We start from the raw sequence: 19,230 nt of genomic DNA on the forward strand, positions 1-19,230 counted from the left end.
TTCTCTCTGGCTGCCCTTAACATTTTCTCTTTTATTTCAACCCTGGAGAATTTGATAATTATGTGTCTTGGAGATGATCTTGTGATGTCAGCTACTCCTGATTCCTCACACACAACTAATGTTCCTGTATAAGGCTTTTATGGAACATTTCATCTTGCCCCAAATAAGGAGCTTCATGACAACTTTGCCTGATAATCTGCTAGACAGCTTGATCTTCTGCACTCACACAGTTGTTGAGATGCTAGGTACCATCTTTGAGGTGTTTGGGGGTCACCAATATCAGATATCCCCCTCAGAAACTTCCTCACTATAAAGGATTAATTCATATAGAGCAAGGAGTCTAGCAGCACTCCTGTGCCTTTGTGCCACCATGGGAGAGGGGCCAGAGAAATAGGTCTTACTTGCCCTTGAAAGTACATCTTTTCATCTTTTTTTATTTTTATTTTTGGAGTCTCTCTCTGTCACCCAGGATGGAGTGCAATGGCACGATCTAGGCTCACTGCAACCTCCACCTCCTGGGTTCAAACAATTCTTCTGCCTCCGCCTCCCAAGTAGCTGGGACTACAGGCGCATGCCACCACACCTGGCTAATTTTTGTATTTTTAGTAGAAACGCAGTTTCACCATATTGGCCAGACTGGTCTCAAACTCTTGACCTCGTGATCAGCCTGACTCGGCCTCCCAAACTGCTGGGATTACAGGCCTGAGCCACCGCCCCCGGCCTGAGAATACATCTTTATAGAATACTCGGTATAGTGCTCTGCCTCCACACCCTGCTAAATTAAACTGGTTGTCACTGGGAAAAAAAATCTCCTGTTTGGGTTTTACCAAGGGACACACACAGTTTGACTTTAGTGCTGTCCCCCTCCCAGTGAAAGTGGCAAAAACAATAACTGAAAGAATTAGGCATTACTGTACTCTCTTTATTTGGGCAGTAGGTAAAAGTTATTTTAAAATTAACTATTTTTATTTTAATTTTAAAAACAGTACCTGCACATAGGAAAGCAGTACAAACAACCAGATTACCAGGTTCTTTCCACAAGGGTACCCAATGAAAACAGTTTCTTGTGTGTTCCTTTGAAAAAATGTTAATATTTCTATAGAACAACTTTTTTATTTTATTTTTTTTTTATTCACACAAATGGACTCAAACCAGTTACACTGTTCTCTGCCTTACTTTGTCCCCTTAACTATTTGGATGCTTTTCCATATTAGTACAAACATATTCACCTCACTCTTTTTAATAGAGATATGGAAGGAGGTAGAGTTTGTACCTCAGTTTAACTGATCAGTCCCTAAATGATGAATATTTGGGGATTCCAACCCCCCCCCAACACCCAGTCTTTTGCTACTAGAAACGATGCTATAGTGACTATCCTTGTACACATGTCCATGCACAGGTGTGATATATCTGCAGGCTAAATTCCTAGAAATATAACTGTTGGATCAAAGAGTATGCACATTTAACTTTTTTTTTTTTTTTTTTGAGACAAGAGTGTCACTTTGTCACCTAGGCTGGAAGGCTGGAGTGCAGTGATGTGATCTCGGCTCACTGCAACCTCTGCATCCCGGGTTCAAGTGAATCTTGTCCCTCAGCTTCCCGAGTAGCTGGCACCACAGACACGTGCCACCCACTAATTGTTTTGTATTTTTTGTAGAGACGGGGTTTCATCATGTTGGTCTCATACTCCTGACCTCAAGTGATCTGCCTGCCTCAGCCTCCCAAAGTGCTAGGATTACAGGCATGAGCTTCTACACCTGGCACACACTTAACATTTTTGATAAATACTGACAAATTGCCCTCCAATGAGATTGCCCAATATATACTCTTAATAGACTGTGTAGAAGATGGACTGTTTTCCCACACTGTCACTTGCAGTAAGAATTAACAAACTTAATAATGTTATAGGTGAAAATTTTTATCTCACTTTAATTTTAATTTCTTTCATTATGAGTGATGATGAGCATCTTTATCAGTAATTCATCTCTCTTACTGTCTACTTACTGTTCATGCCCTTTCCCCATTTTGCATTGTTATTCATCTTAATCTTATTGATTTATATGATCTTTTTGTTATTGAGGAAAGCAGCCCCTCTCTTACCTGTTTTATGTATTATAAAATCTGATACCACTTTGTTGTTTGTGTTTTGACTTTGTCATATATATTTTTGTGATGCAAAAATTTTAAATGTTATGTGAAATGTATCAATATTTTCTTGTATGGCTTTCGGATTTTGTATCATGTTTAGAGTTTCTTCACTTAAGGGTTATACATGTTTCTTCTTATACATTCATTAGTCTCTTTCTTTCTTAACATTTAAATCTTAGATCCATCTGGAATTTTCCTTACTGTATTATAGTTAACATTTCAAGCTTAGCACCACTAAATCTGCTTATTTCCCTCAGGTTGGTGCTTTTCAAATATTTCCACAAAAGGATATCTCAGAGGAGAGGAGTGTCCTTGAAACCCTGGGGATCTGGAGAGATTTGGTGCCAGCTACAGGATCAACATTTTTTTTTTTTTTTTTTTTTTTGAGACAGAGTCTTGCTCTGTCGCCCAGGCTGGAGTGCAGTGGCGTGATCTCGGCTCACTGAAACCTCTGCCTCCCAGGTTCAAGAAATTCCCCTGCCTCAGCCTACCGAGCAGCTGGGATTACAGGCACCTGCCACCACACTCAGCTAATTTTTGTATTTTTAGTAGAGATCCCCTGCCTTGGCCTCCCAAAGTGCTGGGATTACAGGCGTGAGCCACTACGCCTGGCCAGGATCAATTTTTTTAAGCCTCATGTTTTATCCTAAATAGCCATATCAGTTTTGCATTTTACTTCATGCTATGTCTATGTTTCCTTTAGTATAAAAATAGAAGTTTAAATTATTTACCCATTGAGTGAAAGTAGTGGCCCAAAAAGATAGGCCATGCCATGATTTACCCGTGACTTCATTGCCCTGCCTTAGCCTTTTGTGCACACACAGGCTTGCTGTATTCTGAGAGTGTGTGTCCGTGGAGGGAATTGCTTTTTGTACTTTGGAGCAGCAAAGCCTTGGGTTATTGGTCTAAAGTTAAGGTATGCAGCCATTAGGGGAGAGTACAGAGCCAATGGTACCTTTATTAGTGTCCTAGGGCTACCCTTGAGTACCATGATCTAGGTAGCTTCAAACACCAGAAATATTTTTCCTCACAGTTCTAGAAGCCAGAAGTCTGAAATAAAAGCATTGGATCTTTCTTGGAGCCTCAGAGGGATAATCTGTTTCATGCCTCTCTTCTAGCTTTTGGTGATTGTTGATAATCTTCGGCATTCCTCGGTTTGTTGTGGCATAACTCCAAACTGCCTCTAACTTCACACAGTGTTTTCATTGTGTGTCTTTGTATCTCTTCTCCTCTTATAATATGACTTCAGTCATATTAGATCAAGGGCCCACTCTACTCCAGTATGATTTTATCTTAACCTGACTAATTATATTAGCAGTGATCCTATTTCAAAGTAAAGTCACATCCTGGGATTTTGGGAAGGACTTGAATGGGGGTGAGGGGGTGGTACTATCCAACTCAACAGTGCCTTTGTTAGAAGAAATTGGTTCAAAGAAGAGGGTGACCCTGGATTATGCCTGCCGTATCTTTCTGCCCACTCATTTTACTTTCCTATTAAGAACTTCCTTTTGAATTTTTATTTTAAGCTTTTTTTATTATGGAAACATTTAAATATATACAAGGTAGAGAGAATAATGTAATGGATGGACCCTCATGTATCAACCATCCAGTATCAATAATTTTCAACTAACGGTTTCATCTATAACCCCTCCCCACTGGATTATTCCACACATTATATTATTTCATCCATAAATACTTGAGCATGCATTTCTTTTTTTTCTTCTTCTCTGCCTTCTTTTCTTTTTTCTTTTTTTTCTCCTCTACCTCTCTTCAGTATGTATTTCTAAAAGGTAAGGACTCTTTTTTCTCTTTTTTTTTTTTTTTTTTTTTTTTTTGAGACTGAGTCTTGCTCTATCACCCAGTCTGGAGTACAGTGACATGATCCTGGCTCACTGCAACCTCTGCCTCCCAGGTTCAAGTGATTCTCCTGCCTCAGCCTCCCGAGTAGCTGAGATTACAGGAACCCGCCATCATACCCGGCTAATTTTTGTATTCTTAGTAGAGAAGGACTTTCACCATGTTGGCCAGGTTGGTCTCGAACTACTGACCTCAAGTGTTCCACCCGCCTTGGCTTCCCAAAGTGCTGGGATTACAGGCTTGAGCCACCCCAACTGGCCAAGATAAGGACTCTTAAAAAAATATATATATGTCTATTTGCTCTTGTTACACATTAAAGAATTCCTTAATATCATAAGAAATCAGTTTTTAAATTTCCTTGATATAAAACAATTTATGAAGACCGTTTAATAAATTGATGTTTTAGCCAGATGCAGTGGCTCAGGCCTATCATCCCAGCAACTTAGGAGGCTGAGGCAGGAGGATTGCTTGAGCCCAGGAGTTCTAGACCAGCCTGGGCAACATACGGAGAAATAAAAAATAGCCAGATGTGGTGGTGCACACCTGCAGTTCTAGCTATTCAGTAGGCTGAGGTGGGAGGACTGCTTAAGCCCAGGATTTTGAGACTGCAGTGAGCTATGATGCTATGATTACTCCACTGCACTCCATCCAGCCTGAGCAACAGAGCAAGATCCTGTCAAAATAATAATAATAATAATAAAAAGGAAGAAAAGAAAATAAATTGATGCTTTCATTAACATCAGTAATTTGTGGGGGACTGCATGAGAAATTTTCATTGAAGGTGCCACGCCCCAGTAACTTCCTTGCAAATCCTTAACTATCAGCCCCTAAGACTGAATTCTTTCAGCTTCTCTCTGAAACCTATCTTTGAGTCAGACTGCTGCCTTAATTAACTTTTTAACTTCCTTAGCTAGACCTTGTAGAAGATGAATTGTTCCTCCTTATTTCTCTTTAGAACTAGCCACTTTCAAAGGGTTGCTTTTGAAATATACAATACCTTGTTGTTAACTATCAATTTTAAAAAAGTTGCTTCTGACAATAAGCATAGAATTCCATCAATCTCAGGATACACTAGAAGCTTTTCTAAAATAATTTATTCCCAGGCACGGTGGCTCATGCCTGTAATCCTAGCACTTTGGGAGGCCGAGGTGGGTGGGTCACCTAAGGTCAGGAGTTGGAGAACAGCCTGACCAACATGGTGAAACCCCATCTCTAGTAAAAATACAAAATTAGCCAGGCGTGGTGGAGCATGCCTGTAATCCCAGCTACTCAGGAGGCTGAGGCAGCAATATTGCTTGAACCTGGGAGGGAGAGGTTGCAGTGAACTGAAATCGTGCTATTGCACTCCAGCCTTCAGGCAACAAGAGTGAAACTTCGTTCCCCCCGCCCCCGCCCCACAAAAAAAAAAAAAAAAAAAAAAAAAGAAAGAAAGAAAAAAGAAAAGAAAAACAGAAAAAAAGTCTTTAAGTCATTTTGGCTGGGTGTAGTGGCTCACACCCGTAATCCCAGCACTTTGGGATGCCGAGGGGGCCGGATCACCTGAGGTTAGGAGTTCAAGACCAGCCTGGCCAAGATGGTGAAACCCCGTCTCTACTAAAAACACAAAAATTAGCCAGGTGTGGTGGTGGGCACCTGAAATCCCAACTACTCAGGAGGCTGAGGCTAGAGAATCGCTTGAACCCAGGAGGTGGAGGTTGCAGTGAGCTTACGTCACGCCACTGCACTCCAACCTGGGTGACAAGAGCAAAACTCCATCTCAAAAAATAAAATAAAATAAAATAAATAAAATAAAATGAATTTCTCTTGTGGGAAACAAAAACCTAGCTTTTTCATAGCTTTTCCTAATCTAAGCTGAAGTTCATGTCTCCTGGGGGAAAATTAAACAAAACAAGGAACAGAAGGCTGAGTGAAGGATCCTGGCAGAGGTGGCAGTGAAGCTGGTCTCTTTGGCATCCAACTCTAATCACCCAGAGAAAGGCTACGTGGTTGATAGGGCACATCTATGTTCCATCTCCTTGGAACACAGATATTCAGGGGGCATGGACTGGGATTAATCACAGTCTAGTTCCAATTTCAACCAGGCATAGAGAAGAGTTTCTCTGGTAAATATTTGACAAAATAGAAATGGGCACAGTGGCACATGCCTGTAATCCCAGCACTTTAGACAAGGCAGGAGGATTGCTTGAGTTCAGTAGTTTGAGATCAGCCTGGGCAACACAATGAGACCTTATCTCTATTTTTAAAAAGTAATATTAATATGCTGGGTGTAATGGCTCACGCCTGTAAACCCAGCACTTTGGGAGGCTGAGGCAGGCGGATCACCTGAGGTCGGGAGTTCGAGACCAGCCTGACCAACATGGAGGAACTTTGTCTCTACTAAAAATACAAAATTATCCAGGCGTGGTGGCACGTGCCTGTAATCCCAGCTACTTGGGAGGCTGAGGCAGGATAATCGCTTGAATCTGGGAGGCGGAGGTTTCGGTGAGCTGAGATCGCACCATTGCACTCCAGCCTGGGCAACAAGAGTGAAAGTCCGTCTCTAAATAAATAAATAAATAAATCGAGAAAATAGTAAGATTCATGTCTACCTTCCTAGTCTTCAGGAGGATATTACTCCCTTGCCTGTACACTCCCTTCTCCAACACACACACTCTGAGTAGAAGCATCTTATTCATCTGTCAGAGGCTGGTTCAGGTTGTAGGCTTAAAGGCTGGGATTTGAGTCTTGACCTAGGCGAAAACAAGGACCAGGGCCTGGCCAGGAAATGATCAAGAGGATACTGTTCACAACAACCCTTCCTATGAGTAGTGGGCGTTTTATATAACAAAACCTATTCATGTTCATGTTTTTTCTTTTTTTTTCTTTTTTTTTTTTTTTTTTTTTTTTGAGATGGAGTTTTGCTTTGTCACCCAGGCTGGAGTGCAGTGGCATGATCTCAGCTCACTGCGACCTCTGCCTCCCAGCTTCAAGTGATTCTCCTGCCTCAGTCTTCCAGTAGCTAGGATTACAGGTGTGCACCACCATGTCTGGCTATTTTTCTTGTATTTTTAGTAGAGACGGGGTTTCACCATGTTGGCCAGGCTGGTCTTGAACTCCTGACCTCAGGTGATCTGCTCGCCTCGGCCTCCCAAAGTGCTGGAATTACAGGAGTGAGTCACCATGCCCGACCATGTTCATATTCTTTCTTCTTTTTCAATTTTCTTCTTATTATTATTACTATTATTATTATACTTTAAGTTCTGGGGTATATGTGTAGAATGTGCAGGTTTGTTACATAGGTATACATGTGCCATGGTGGTTTGCTGCACCCATCAACCCGTCATCTACATTAGGTATCTCTCCTAATGCTGTCCCTTCTCTAGCCCCCTACCCCCAAATAGGCCCCAGTGTGTGATGTTTCCCTCCCTGTGTCCATGTGTTCTCATTGTTCAACTCCCACTTATGAGTGAGAACATGAGGTGTTTGGTTTTATGTTCTTGTATTAGTTTGATAAGAATGATGTTTTCCAACTTCATCCATGTCCCTGCAAAGGACATTAACTCATCCTTTGTTATGTCTGCATAGTATTCCATGGTGTATGTGTGCCACATTTTCTTTATCTAGTCTATCATTGATGGACATTTGGGTTGGTTCCAAGTCTTCGCTGTTGTGAACAGTGCCACAATAAATATACGTGTGCATGTGTCTTTATAGTAGAATGATTTATAATCCTCTGGGTATATACTCAGTAATGGGATTGCTGGGGCAAATGGTATTTCTGTTTCTAGATCCTTGAGGAATCACCACACTGTCTTTCACAATGTTTGAACTAACTTGCACTCCCACCAACAGTGTAAAAGCATTCCTATTTTTCCACATCCTCTCCAGCATCTGTTGTTTCCTGACATTTTAATGATCGCCATTCTAACTGGCATGAGATGATATCTCATTGTGATTTTGATTTACATTTCTCTAATGAACGGTGATGATGACCTTTTTTTCCCATATGTTTGTTGGCTGCATAAATGTCTTCTTTTGCCGGCCGCGATGGCTCACGCCTGTAATCCCAGCACTTTGGGAGCCCGAGGCTAGTAGATCACGAGGTCAGGAGTTCAAGACTAGCCTGGCCAAGATGCTGAAACCCCGTCTCTACTAAAAATACAAAAATTAGCCAGGCACTGTGGCAGGCACCTCTAATCCCCACTACTTGGGAGGCTGAGGTAGGAGAATCACTTGAATCCTGGGGGCTGGAGGTTGCAGTGAGTCGAGATTGCACCACTGCATTCCAGCCTGGGTGACAGAGTGAGACTCCATCTCAAAAAATAAATAAATACATAAAATAAAATAAAAATAAAAAATAGATGTCTTATTTTGAGAAGTGTCTGTTCATATCCTTCACCCACTTTTTGATGGGGTTGTTTTTTTCTTGTAAATTTGTTTAAGTTCTTTGTAGATTCTGGAAATCAGCCTTTGCCAGATGGATAGACTGCAAAAATTTTCTCCCATTCTGTAGGTTGCCTGTTCACTTTGATGATAGTTTATTTTGCTGTGCAGAAGCTCTTTAGTTTAATTATATCCCGTATGTCAATTTTGGCTTTCGTTGCCATTGCTTTTGATGTTTTAGTCATGAAGTTTTTGCCCATGCCTGTGTCCTGAATGGTATTGCCTTGGATTTCTTCTAGGGTTTTTTATGCTTTTAGCTCTTACGTTTAAGTCTTGAGTTAATTTTTGTATAAGGTGTGAGGAAGGGGTCCAGTTTCATTTTTCTATATATGGCTAACCACTTTTCCCAACACCATTTATCAAATAGGGAATCCTTTTCCCATTGCTTGTTTTTGTCAGGTTTGCCAAAGGTCAGATGGTTGTAGATGTGTGGTGTTATTTCTGAGGTCTCTGTTCCGTTCCATTGGTCTATATATCTGTTTTGATACCAGTACCATGTGGTTTTGGTTACTGTAGACTCATAGTACAGTTTGAAGTCAGGTAGCGTGATGCCCCCTGCTTTGTTCTTTTTGCTTAGGATTGTCTGCTATGAGGACTATTTTCTGGTTCCATATGACAGTTAAAGTAGTTTTTTTCTAACTGTGAAGAAAGTCAATTGTAGCTTGATGGGGATAGCATTGAATCTATAATTACTTTGATCAGTATGGCCATTTTCACCATATTGATTCTTCCTGTCCATGAGCATGGAATGTTTTTCCATTTGTTTGTGTCCCCTCTTATTTCCTTGAGCAGTCATTTGTAGTTCTCCTTGAAGTGATCCTTCACATCCCTTGTAAATTGTATTCCTAAGTATTTTATTCTCTTAGTAGCAATTGTGAATGGGAGTTCACTCATGGTTTGGCTCTCTGTCTATTATTGGTGTATAGAAATGCTTGTGATTTTTGCACATTAATTTCGTATCCTGAGACTTTGCTGAATTTACTTATCAGCTTAAAAAGATTTTGAGCTGAGATGATGGGATTTTCTAAATATACAATCATGTCATCTACAAACAGAGACAATTGACTTTCTCTCTTCCTATTTGAGTACCCTTTATTTCTTTCTCTTGCCTGATTGTCCCAGCCAGAACTTCCGATACTAGGTTGAAGAGGAGTGGTGAGAAAGAACATCCCTGTCTTGTGGCAGTTTTCAAAGGGAATGCTTTCAGTTTTTTCCCATTCAGAATGATATTGTCTGTGGGTTTGTCATAAATAGCTTTTATTATTTTGAGATACGTTCCGTCAACACCTAGTTTATTGACAGTTTTTAGCATGAAGGGGAGTTGAATTTTGTCAAAGGCCTTTACTGCATCTATTGAGATAATCATGTGGTTTTTGTCATCGGTACTGTTTATGTGGTGGATTATGGTTATTGATTTGTGGATGTTGAAGCAGCCTTCCATCTCAGCTATGAAGCTGACTTGGTCGTGGTGGATAAGCTTTTTGATGTGCTGCTGAATTCGGTTTGCCAGTATTTTATTGAGGATTTTGCATTGATATTCATCAGGGATATTGGCCTGAAATTTTCTTTTTTTGTTGTGTCTCTGCCAGCTTTTGGTATCAGCATGATGCTGGCCTCATCAAATGAGTTAGGGAGAAGTCCCTCTTTTTCTATTGTTTGGAATAGTTTCAGAAGGAATGATACCAGCTCCTTCTCTATCTTCTCCTTCGTTATTCTGGCTAGCAGTCTATCTATTTTGTTGATCTTTTCACAAAACCAGCTCCTGGATTCATTGATGTTTTGAAGGTTTTTTTGTGTATCTATATCCTTCAGTTTGGCTCTGATCTTAGTTATTTCTTGTCTTCTGCTAACTTTTGAATTTGTTTGCTCTTGATTCTCCAGTACTTTTAATTGTGATGTTAGGGTGTCAATTTTAGATCTTTCCTGCTTTCTCTTGTGGGCATTTAGTGCTGTAAATTTCCCTCTAAACACTGCTTTAGCTGTGTTCCAGAGATTCTGATACGTTGTGTCTTTGGTCTCATTGGTTTCAAAGAATTTATTTATTTCTGCCTTAATTTCATTATTTACCCAGTAGTAATTCAGCAGCAGGTTGTTCACTTTCCAGTAGTTGTGCATTTTTGAGTTACCTTCTTAATCCTGAGTTCTAATTTGATTGCACCATAGTCTGAGAGACTGTTTGTTATGATTTCTATTCTTTTGCATTTGCTCAGGAGTGTTTTACTTCCAATTATGTGGTGAATTTTAGAATAAGCGTGATGTGGTGCTGAGAAGGATGTATATTCTGTTGATTTGGAGTGAAGAGCTCTGTAGATGTCTATTAGGTCCACTTTGTCCAGAGCTTAGTTCAAGTCCGGAATATCCTTGTTAATTTTCTGTCTCGTTGATCTGTCTAATATTGACAGTGGGGTGTTAAAGTCTCTCTATTATTGTGTGGGAGTCTAAGTCTCTTTGTAGGTCTCTAAGGACTTGCTTTATGAATCTGGGTTCTCCTGTATTGGGTGCATATATATTTAGGATAATTAGATCTTCTTGTTGCATTGATTCCTTTGCCATTATGTAATGCCCTTCATTGTCTTTTTTGATCTTTGTTGCTTTAAGTCTAGGAGACTAGGATTGCAACCCCTGTTTTTGTTTGTTTGTTTGTTTTTTGTTTTTTTATCATGATACTTTAAGTTCTAGGGTACATGTGCACAACGTGCAGGTTTGTTACATATGTATACACGTGCCATGTTCGTGTACTGCACCCATTAACTCGTCATTTACATTAGATATACGTCCTAATGCTATCCCTCCCATCTCCTCCCACCCTACGACAGGCCACAATGTGTGATGTTCCCCTTCCTAGGTCTAAATGTTCTCATTGTTCAGTTCCCACCTACGACTGAGAACATGCGGTGTTTGGTTTTTTGTCCTTGGTGATAGTTTGCTGAGAATGATGGTTTCCAGCTGCATTCATGTCCCTACAAAGAACATGAACTCATCCTTTTTTATGTCTGCATAGTATTTCATGGTGTATATGTGCCACATTTTCTTAATCCAGTCTATCATTGATGGACATTTGGGTTGGTTCCACGTCTTTGCTATTGTGAATAGTGTTGCAATAAACATATGTGTGCATGTGTCTTTATAACAGCATGATTTATAATCCCTTGGGTATATGCCCTGTAATGGGATGGCTGGGTCAAATGGTATTTCTAGTTCTAGATCCTTGAGGAATCACCACACTGTCTTCCACAACGGTGCAACTAGTTTACAGTCCCACCAACAGTGTAAAAGTGTTCCTATTTCTCCACATCCTCTCCAGCACCTGTTGTTTCCTGACTTTTTAATGATCACTCTTCTAACTCATGTGAGATGGAATCTCATTGTGGTTTTGATTTGTATTTCTCTGATGGCCAGTAATGATGAGCATTTTTTCATGTGTCTGTTGGCTGCATAAATGTCTTCTTTTGAGAAGTGTCTGTTCATATCCTTTGCCCACTTTTTGATGGGATTGTTTCTTGTAAATTTGAGTTCTTTGTAGATCCTGGATATTAGCCCTTTGTCAGATGAGAAGATTGCAAAAATTTTCTCCCATTCTGTAGGTTGCCTGTTTACTCTGATGGTAGTTTCTTTTGCTGTGCGGAAGCTCTTTAGTTTAATTAGAACCCATTTGTCAATTTTGGCTTTTGTTGCCATTGCTTTTGATGTTTTAGACAAGTCCTTGCCCATGCCTATGTCCTGAATGGTATTACCTAGGTTTTCTTCTAGGGTTTTTATGGTTTTAGGTCTAACATTTAAGTCTTTAATCCATCTTGAATTAATTTTTGTATAAGGCGTAAGGAAGGGATCCAGTTTCAGCTTTCTACATATGGCTAGCCAGTTTTCCCAACACCATTTATTAAATATGGAATCCTTTCCCCATTTCTTGTTTTTGTCAGGTTTGTCAAAGATCAGATGGCTGTAGATGTGTGGTATTATTTCTGAGGGCTCTGTTCTGTTCCATTGGTCTCTATCTCTGCTTTGGTACCAGTACCATGCTGTTTTGGTTACTGTAACCTTGTAGTATAGTTTGAAGTCAGGTAGCGTGATGCCTCCAGCTTTGTTCTTTTTGCTTAGGATTGTCTTGGCAATGCGTGCTCTTTTTTGGTTCCATATGAACTTTAAAGCAGTTTTTTCCAGGCCTGTGAAGAAAGTCACTGGTAGCTTAATGGGGATGGCATTGAATCTATAAATTACCTTGGGCAGTATGGCCATTTTCACATATTGATTCTTCCTATCTATGAGCACAGTATGTTCTTCCATTTGTTTGTGTCCTCTTTTATTTCACTGAGCAGTGGTTTGTAGTTCTCCTCGAAGAGGTCCTTTACATCTCTTGTAAGTTGTATTCCAAAGTATTTTATTCTCTTTGAAGTTATTGTGAATGGGAGTTCATTCATGATTTGGCTCTCTGTTTGTCTGTTATTGATGTATAAGAATGCTTGTGATTTTTGCACACTGGTTTCATATCCTGAGACTTTGCTGAAGTTGCTTATCAGCTTAAGGGGATTTTGGGCTGAGACAACGGGGTTTTCTAAATATACAATCATGTCATCTGCAAAGAGGGACACTTTGACTTCCTCTTTTCCTAATTGAATACCCTTTATTTCTTTCTTCTGCCTGGTTGCCCTGGCCAGAACTTCCAACACTATGTTGAATAGGAGTGGTGAGAGAGGGCATCCCTGTCTTGTGCCATTTTTCAAAGGGAATGCTTCCAGTTTTTTCCCATTCAGTATGATACTGGCTGTGGGTTTGTCATAAATAGCTCTTATTATTTTGAGATACGTCCAATGAATACTTAATTTATTGAGAGTTTTTAGCATGAAAGGCTGTTGAATTTTGTCAAAGGCCTTTTCTGCATCTGTTGAGATAACCATGTGGTTTTTGTCTTTGGTTCTGTTTACATCCTGGATTACGTTTATTGATTTGCATATGTTGAACCAGCCTTGCATCCCAGGGATGAAGCTCTCTTGGTCACGGTGGGTCAGCTTTTTGATGTGCTGCCGGATTCGGTTTGTCAATATTTTATTGAGGATTTTTGCATGGATGTTCATCAGGGATATTCGTCTAAAATTCTCTTTTTTTGTTGTGTCTCTGCCAGGCTTTGGTGTGAGGATGATGTTGGTCTCATAAAATGAGTTAGGGGGGATTCCCTCTTTTTCTATTGATTGGAATAGCTTCAGAAGGAATGGGACCAGTTCCTCTTTGTCACTCTGGTAGAATTTGGCTGTGAATCCGTCTGGTCCTGGACTTTTTTTGGTTGGTAGGCTATTAATTATTGCTTCAATTTCAGAGCCTGTTATTGGTCTATTCAGGGATTCAACTTCTTCCTGGTTTAAGTCTTGGGAGGGTGTATGTGTCCAGGAATTTATCCAATTCTTCTAGATTTTCTAGTTTATTTGCATAGAGGTATTTATAGTATTCTCTGATGGTAATTTGCATTTCTGTGGAATCAGTGGTGATGTCCCCTTTAGCATTTTTTATTGGGTCTGTTTGATTCTTCTCTCTTTTGTTCTTTATTAGTTTTGCTAATGGTCTATCAATTTTGTTGATCTTTTCAAAAAACCAACTCCTGGATTCATTGATTTTTTGGAGGGTTGTTTGTGTATCTATCTCCTTCAGTTCTGCTCTGATCTTAGTTATGTTTTGCCTTCTGCTAGCTTTCGAATGTGTTTGCTCTTGCTTCTCTAGTTCTTTTAATTGCGATGTTAGAGTGTCAATTTTAGATCTTTCCTACTTTCTCTTGTGGGCATTTAGTGCTATAAATTTCCCTCTACACACTGCTTTAAATGTGTCCCAGAGATTCTGGTATGTTTTATCTTTGTTCTCATTGTTTTCAAAGAACTTCTTTATTTCTGCCTTCATTTCCTTATGTACTCAGTAGTCATTCAGGAGCAGGTTTTTCAGTTTCCATGTAGTTGAGCGGTTTTGAGTGAGTTTCTTAATCCTGAGTTCTAGTTTGATTGCACTGTGGTCTGAGAGACAGTTTGTTATAATTTCTGTTATTTTACATTTGCTGAGGAGTGCTTTCCTTCCAACTAGGAGGTCAATTTTGGAATAAGTGTGATGTGGTGCTGAGAAGAATGTATATTCTGTTGATTTGGGGTGGAGAGTTTTACAGATGTCTATTAGGTCTGCTTAGTGCAGAGGTGAGTTCAATTCCTGGATATCATTTTTAACTTTCTGTCTTGTTGATCTGTCTAATGTTGATAGTGGGGTGTTAAAGTCTCCCATTATTATTGTGTGGAAGTATACGTCTCTTTGTAAGTCTCTAAGGACTTGCTTTATGAATATGGGTGCTCCTGTATTGGGTGCATATATATTTAGGATAGTTAGCTCTTCTTGTTAAATTGATCCCTTTACCATTATGTAATGGCTTTGTCTCTTTTTATCTTTGTTGGTTTAAAGTCTGTTTCATCAGAAACTAGGACTGCAACCCCTGCTATTTTTTGTTTTCTATTTGCTTGGTAGATCTTCCTCCATCCCTTTATTTTGAGCCTATGTGTGTCTCTGCATGTGAGATGGGTCTCCTGAATATAGCACACTGATTGGTCTTGACTCTTTATCCAATTTGCCAGTCTGTGTCATTTAATTGGAGGATTTAGCCCATTTACATTTAAGGTAATATTGTTATGTGTGAATTTGATGCGTCATTATGATGTTAGCTGGTTATTTTGCTCATTAGTTGATGCAGTCTCTTCCTAGCTTTGGTGGTCTTTACAATTTGGCATGTTTTTGCAGTGGCTGGTACCTGTTGTTCCTTTCCATGTTTAGTGCTTCCTTCAGGATCTCTTGTAGGGCAGGCCTGTTGGTGACAAAATCTCCCAGCATTTGCTTGTCTGTAAAGGATTTTATTTCTCTTTCACTTATGAAACTTAGTTTGGCTGGATATGAAATTCTTGGTTGAAAATTCTTTTCTTTAAGAATGTTGAATATTGGCCCCCCACTCTCTTCTGGCTTGTAGAATTTCTTTCAAGAGATCTGCTGTTAGTCTGATGGGCTTCCCTTTGTGGGTAACCCGACCTTTCTCTCTGGCTACCCTTAAAAATTTTTCCTTCATTTCAACTTTGGTGAATCTGATGATTATGTGTCTTGGAGTTGCTCTTCTCGAGGAGTATCTTTGTGTCATTCTCTATATTTCCTGAATTTGAATGTTGGCCTGCCTTGCTAGGTTGGGGAAGTTCTCCTGGATGATATCCTGCAGAGTGTTTTCCAACTTGGTTCCATTTTCCCTGTCACTTTCAGGCACACCAATCAGACGTAAATTGGATCTTTTCACATAATCCCATATTTCTTGGAGGCTTTGTTCATTTCTTTTTACTCTTTTTTCTCTACACTTGTCTTCTTGCTTCATTTCATTCATTTGATCTTCAATCGTTGATACTCTTTCTTCCAGTTGATCAAGTCAGTTACTGAAGCTTGTGCATTCATCATGTAGTTCTCGTGCCATTGTTTTCAGCTTCATCAGGTCATTTATGGACTTCTCTGCATTGGTTATTCTAGTTATCCATTCATCCATTCTTTTGCAAGGTTTTTAGTTTCTTTGCGCTGGTTATGTAGTTCCTCCTTTAGCTCTGAGAAGTTTGATCAACTGAAGCCTTCTTCTCTCAACTTGTCAAAGTCATTCTCCATCCAGCTTTGTTCTGTTGCTGGTGATGAGCTGCATTCCTTTGGAGGGGGAGATGCGTTCTGATTTTTTGAATTTCCAGCTTTTCTGCCCTGCTTTTTCCCCATCTTTGTGGTTTTATCTGCCTTTGGTCTTTGATGATGGTGACGTACTGATGGGGTTTTGTTGTGGGTGTCCTTTCTGTTTGTTAGTTTTCCTTCTCACAGTCAGGACCCTCAGCTTCCGGTCTGTTGGAGTTTGCTTGAGGTCCACTCCAGACCCTGTTTGTCTGGGTATCAGCAGTGGAGGCTGCAGAAGATAGAATATTGCTGAACAGCGAGTGTTACTGTCTGATTCCTGCTCTGGAAGCTTTGTCTCAGGGGTGTACCCCACTGTGTGAGGTGTGAGGTGTTGGTCTGCACCTTGTTGGGGGTGTCTCCCAGTTAGGCTACTCAAGGGTCAGAGACCCACTTGAGCAGGCTGTCTGTTCGTTCTCAGATCTCAACCTCTGTGCTGGGAGATCCACTGCTCTCTTCAAAGCTGTCAGACAGGGGCATTTACGTCTGCTGAGGTTTCTACTTCTTTTTGTTTAGCTATACCCTGTCCCCAGAGGAGGAGTCTACAGAGGCAGGCCGGCCTCCTTGAGTTGTGGTGGGCTCCACCCAATTCGATCTTCCTGGTGGCTTTGTTTACCTACTCAAGCCTCAGCAATGGTGGGTGGCCCTCCCCCAGCCTCACTGCTGCCTTGCAGTTAGATCTCAGACTGCTGAACTGGCAATGAGGGAGGCTCCGTGGTCATGGGACCCTCTGGGCCAGGTGTGTTATATAATCTCCTGGTGTGCTGTTTGCTAAGACCCTTGGTAAAGCCCAGTATTAGGGTGGATGTTACCCGATTTTCCAGGTGTTGTGTGTCTCACTTTCCTTTGGCTAGGGAAAGGAATTCCCTTCCCCCTCACGCTTCCCAGGTGAGGTGATGCCTCGCCCTGCTTCAGCTCTCTCTGGTTGGGCTGCACCCAAGGACCAGCATCAATTGTCCGACAAGGCCCAGTGAGATGAACCCCTTACCTCAGTTGAAAATGCAGAAATCGCTCGTCTTCTGTGTCACTCACCCTGGGAGCTGGAGGCTGGAGCTGTTCCTATTCGGTCATCTTGGGTGCACCACCCCAAACATTTTTTTTAAGAATGCTGAATATTGGCCCCCACTCTCTTCTGGCTTGTAGGGTTTCTGCAGAGAGATCTACTGTTAGTATGATGTGCTTCTTGTGAGTAACCCGACCTTTGTCTCTGGCTGCCCTTAACATTTTTTTCTTTCATTTCAACCTTGGTTAATCTGACTATTATGTGTCTTGTGGTTGCTTTTCTCAAGGTATATCTTTGTGTTGTTCTCTGTACTTCCTGAATTTGAATGTTGGCTTGTCTTACTAGGTTGGGGAAGTTCTCCTGGATAATATCCTGAAGAGTGTTTTCCAACTTGTTTCCATTCTCCCGGTTACTTTCAGGTACACCAATCAAATGTAGGTTTGGCCTTTTCACACAGTCTCATATTTCCTAGAGGCTTTGTTTATGCCTTTTCATTCTTTTTTCTGTAATCTTGTCTTCACACTTTATTTCATTAAGTTGATCTTCAAATTCTGATATCCTTTCTTCTGCTTTATTGATTTGGCTATTGATACTTGTGTATGCTTCACAAAGTTCTCATGCTGTGTTTTTCAGCTCCATGAGGTCATTTATGTTCTTCTTTAAACTAGTTATTCTAGTTAGCAATTCATCTAGTCTTTTTTCAAGGATCTTAGCTTCTTTGCATTGGGTTAGAACATGCTCCTTTAGCATGGAGGAGTTTGTTATTACCCACCTTCTGAAGCCTATGTCTGTCAATTTGTCAAGCTCATTCTACATCCAGTTTTGTTCCTTTGCTGGTGAGGAGTTGTGATCCTTTGGAGGTGTTCTGGTTTTTTAAATTTTCAGCCTTTTTGCTGTGGTTTCTCCCCATCTTCGTGGATTTATCTACCTTTGGTCTTTGACGTTGGTGACCTCTGGATGGAGTTTCTGAATGGATGTCTTTTTTTGTTGACGTTGTTGCTATTAATTTCTTTTTGTTAGTTTTCCTTCTAACAGTCAGGTCTCTCTGCTGCAGGTCTGCTGGAATTTCCTGGAGGTCCACCCCAGACCTTGTTTGCCTGGGTATCACCAGCAGAGGCTGCAGAACAACCAAGATTGCTGCCTGCTCCTTCCTCTGGAAGCTTTGTCCCAGAGGGGCAACCACCAGATGCCAGCTGGAGCTCTCCTGTATGAGGTGTCTGTCTGCCGCTGCTTGGAGGGGTCTCCCAATCAGGAGACACAGGCATCAGGGACCCACTTGAGAAGGCATTCTGACCCTTAGCAGAGCTCCAATGCTGTGCTTAGAGATCTGCTGCTCTCTTCAGAGCCAGCAGGCAGGGATATTCAAGTCTGCTGAAGCTGTGCCCACAGCAGCCTCTGCTGACAGGTTCTCTGTCCCAGGGAGATGGGGATTTTATCTATAAGCCCCTGATTGGGGCTGCTGCCTTTTTTTCAGAGATGCCCTGCCCAGAGAGGAGGAATCTAGAGAGGCGGTCTGACTACACAGCTTTGCTGAGCTGTGGAGGGCTCCACCCAGTTAGAACTTCCCCAGGGACTTTGTTTACACTGTGAGGGGAAAACCACCTACTCAAGCCTCAGTAATGGCAGATGCCCTTCTCCCCACCAAGCTTGACGGTCCCAGGTCGACTTCAGAGTGCTGTGCTGCCAGTGAGTGTTTCAAGCCAGTGGATCTTAGCTTGCTGGGCCCTGTGGGGGTGGGATCCACAGAACTAGACCACTTGGCTCTCTGGCTTCAGCCCCCTTTCCAGGGGAGTGAATGATTCTGTCTCACTGGTGTTCCAGGCACCACTGGGGTATGAAAAAATAAAATAAAATAAAACTCCTGCAGCTAGCTCAGTGTTGTCCAAATGGTTGCTCAGTTTTGTGCTTGAAACCCAGGGCCCTGGTGGCGTACACACCTGAGGGAATCTCCTGGTCTGTGGGTTGTGAAGACCATGGGAAAAGCATAGTATCAGGCCTGAGTGCACCATTCCTCACGGCAAAGTCGCTCACAACTTCCCTTGGCTAGGGGAGAGAGTTCCCCAACCCCTTGCATTTCCCGGGTGAGATGACGCCTCACC

Source organism: Macaca thibetana, chromosome X (genome assembly GCF_024542745.1).
Source record: "Macaca thibetana thibetana isolate TM-01 chromosome X, ASM2454274v1, whole genome shotgun sequence".
In the NCBI taxonomy this organism is placed as follows: domain Eukaryota; kingdom Metazoa; phylum Chordata; class Mammalia; order Primates; family Cercopithecidae; genus Macaca; species Macaca thibetana.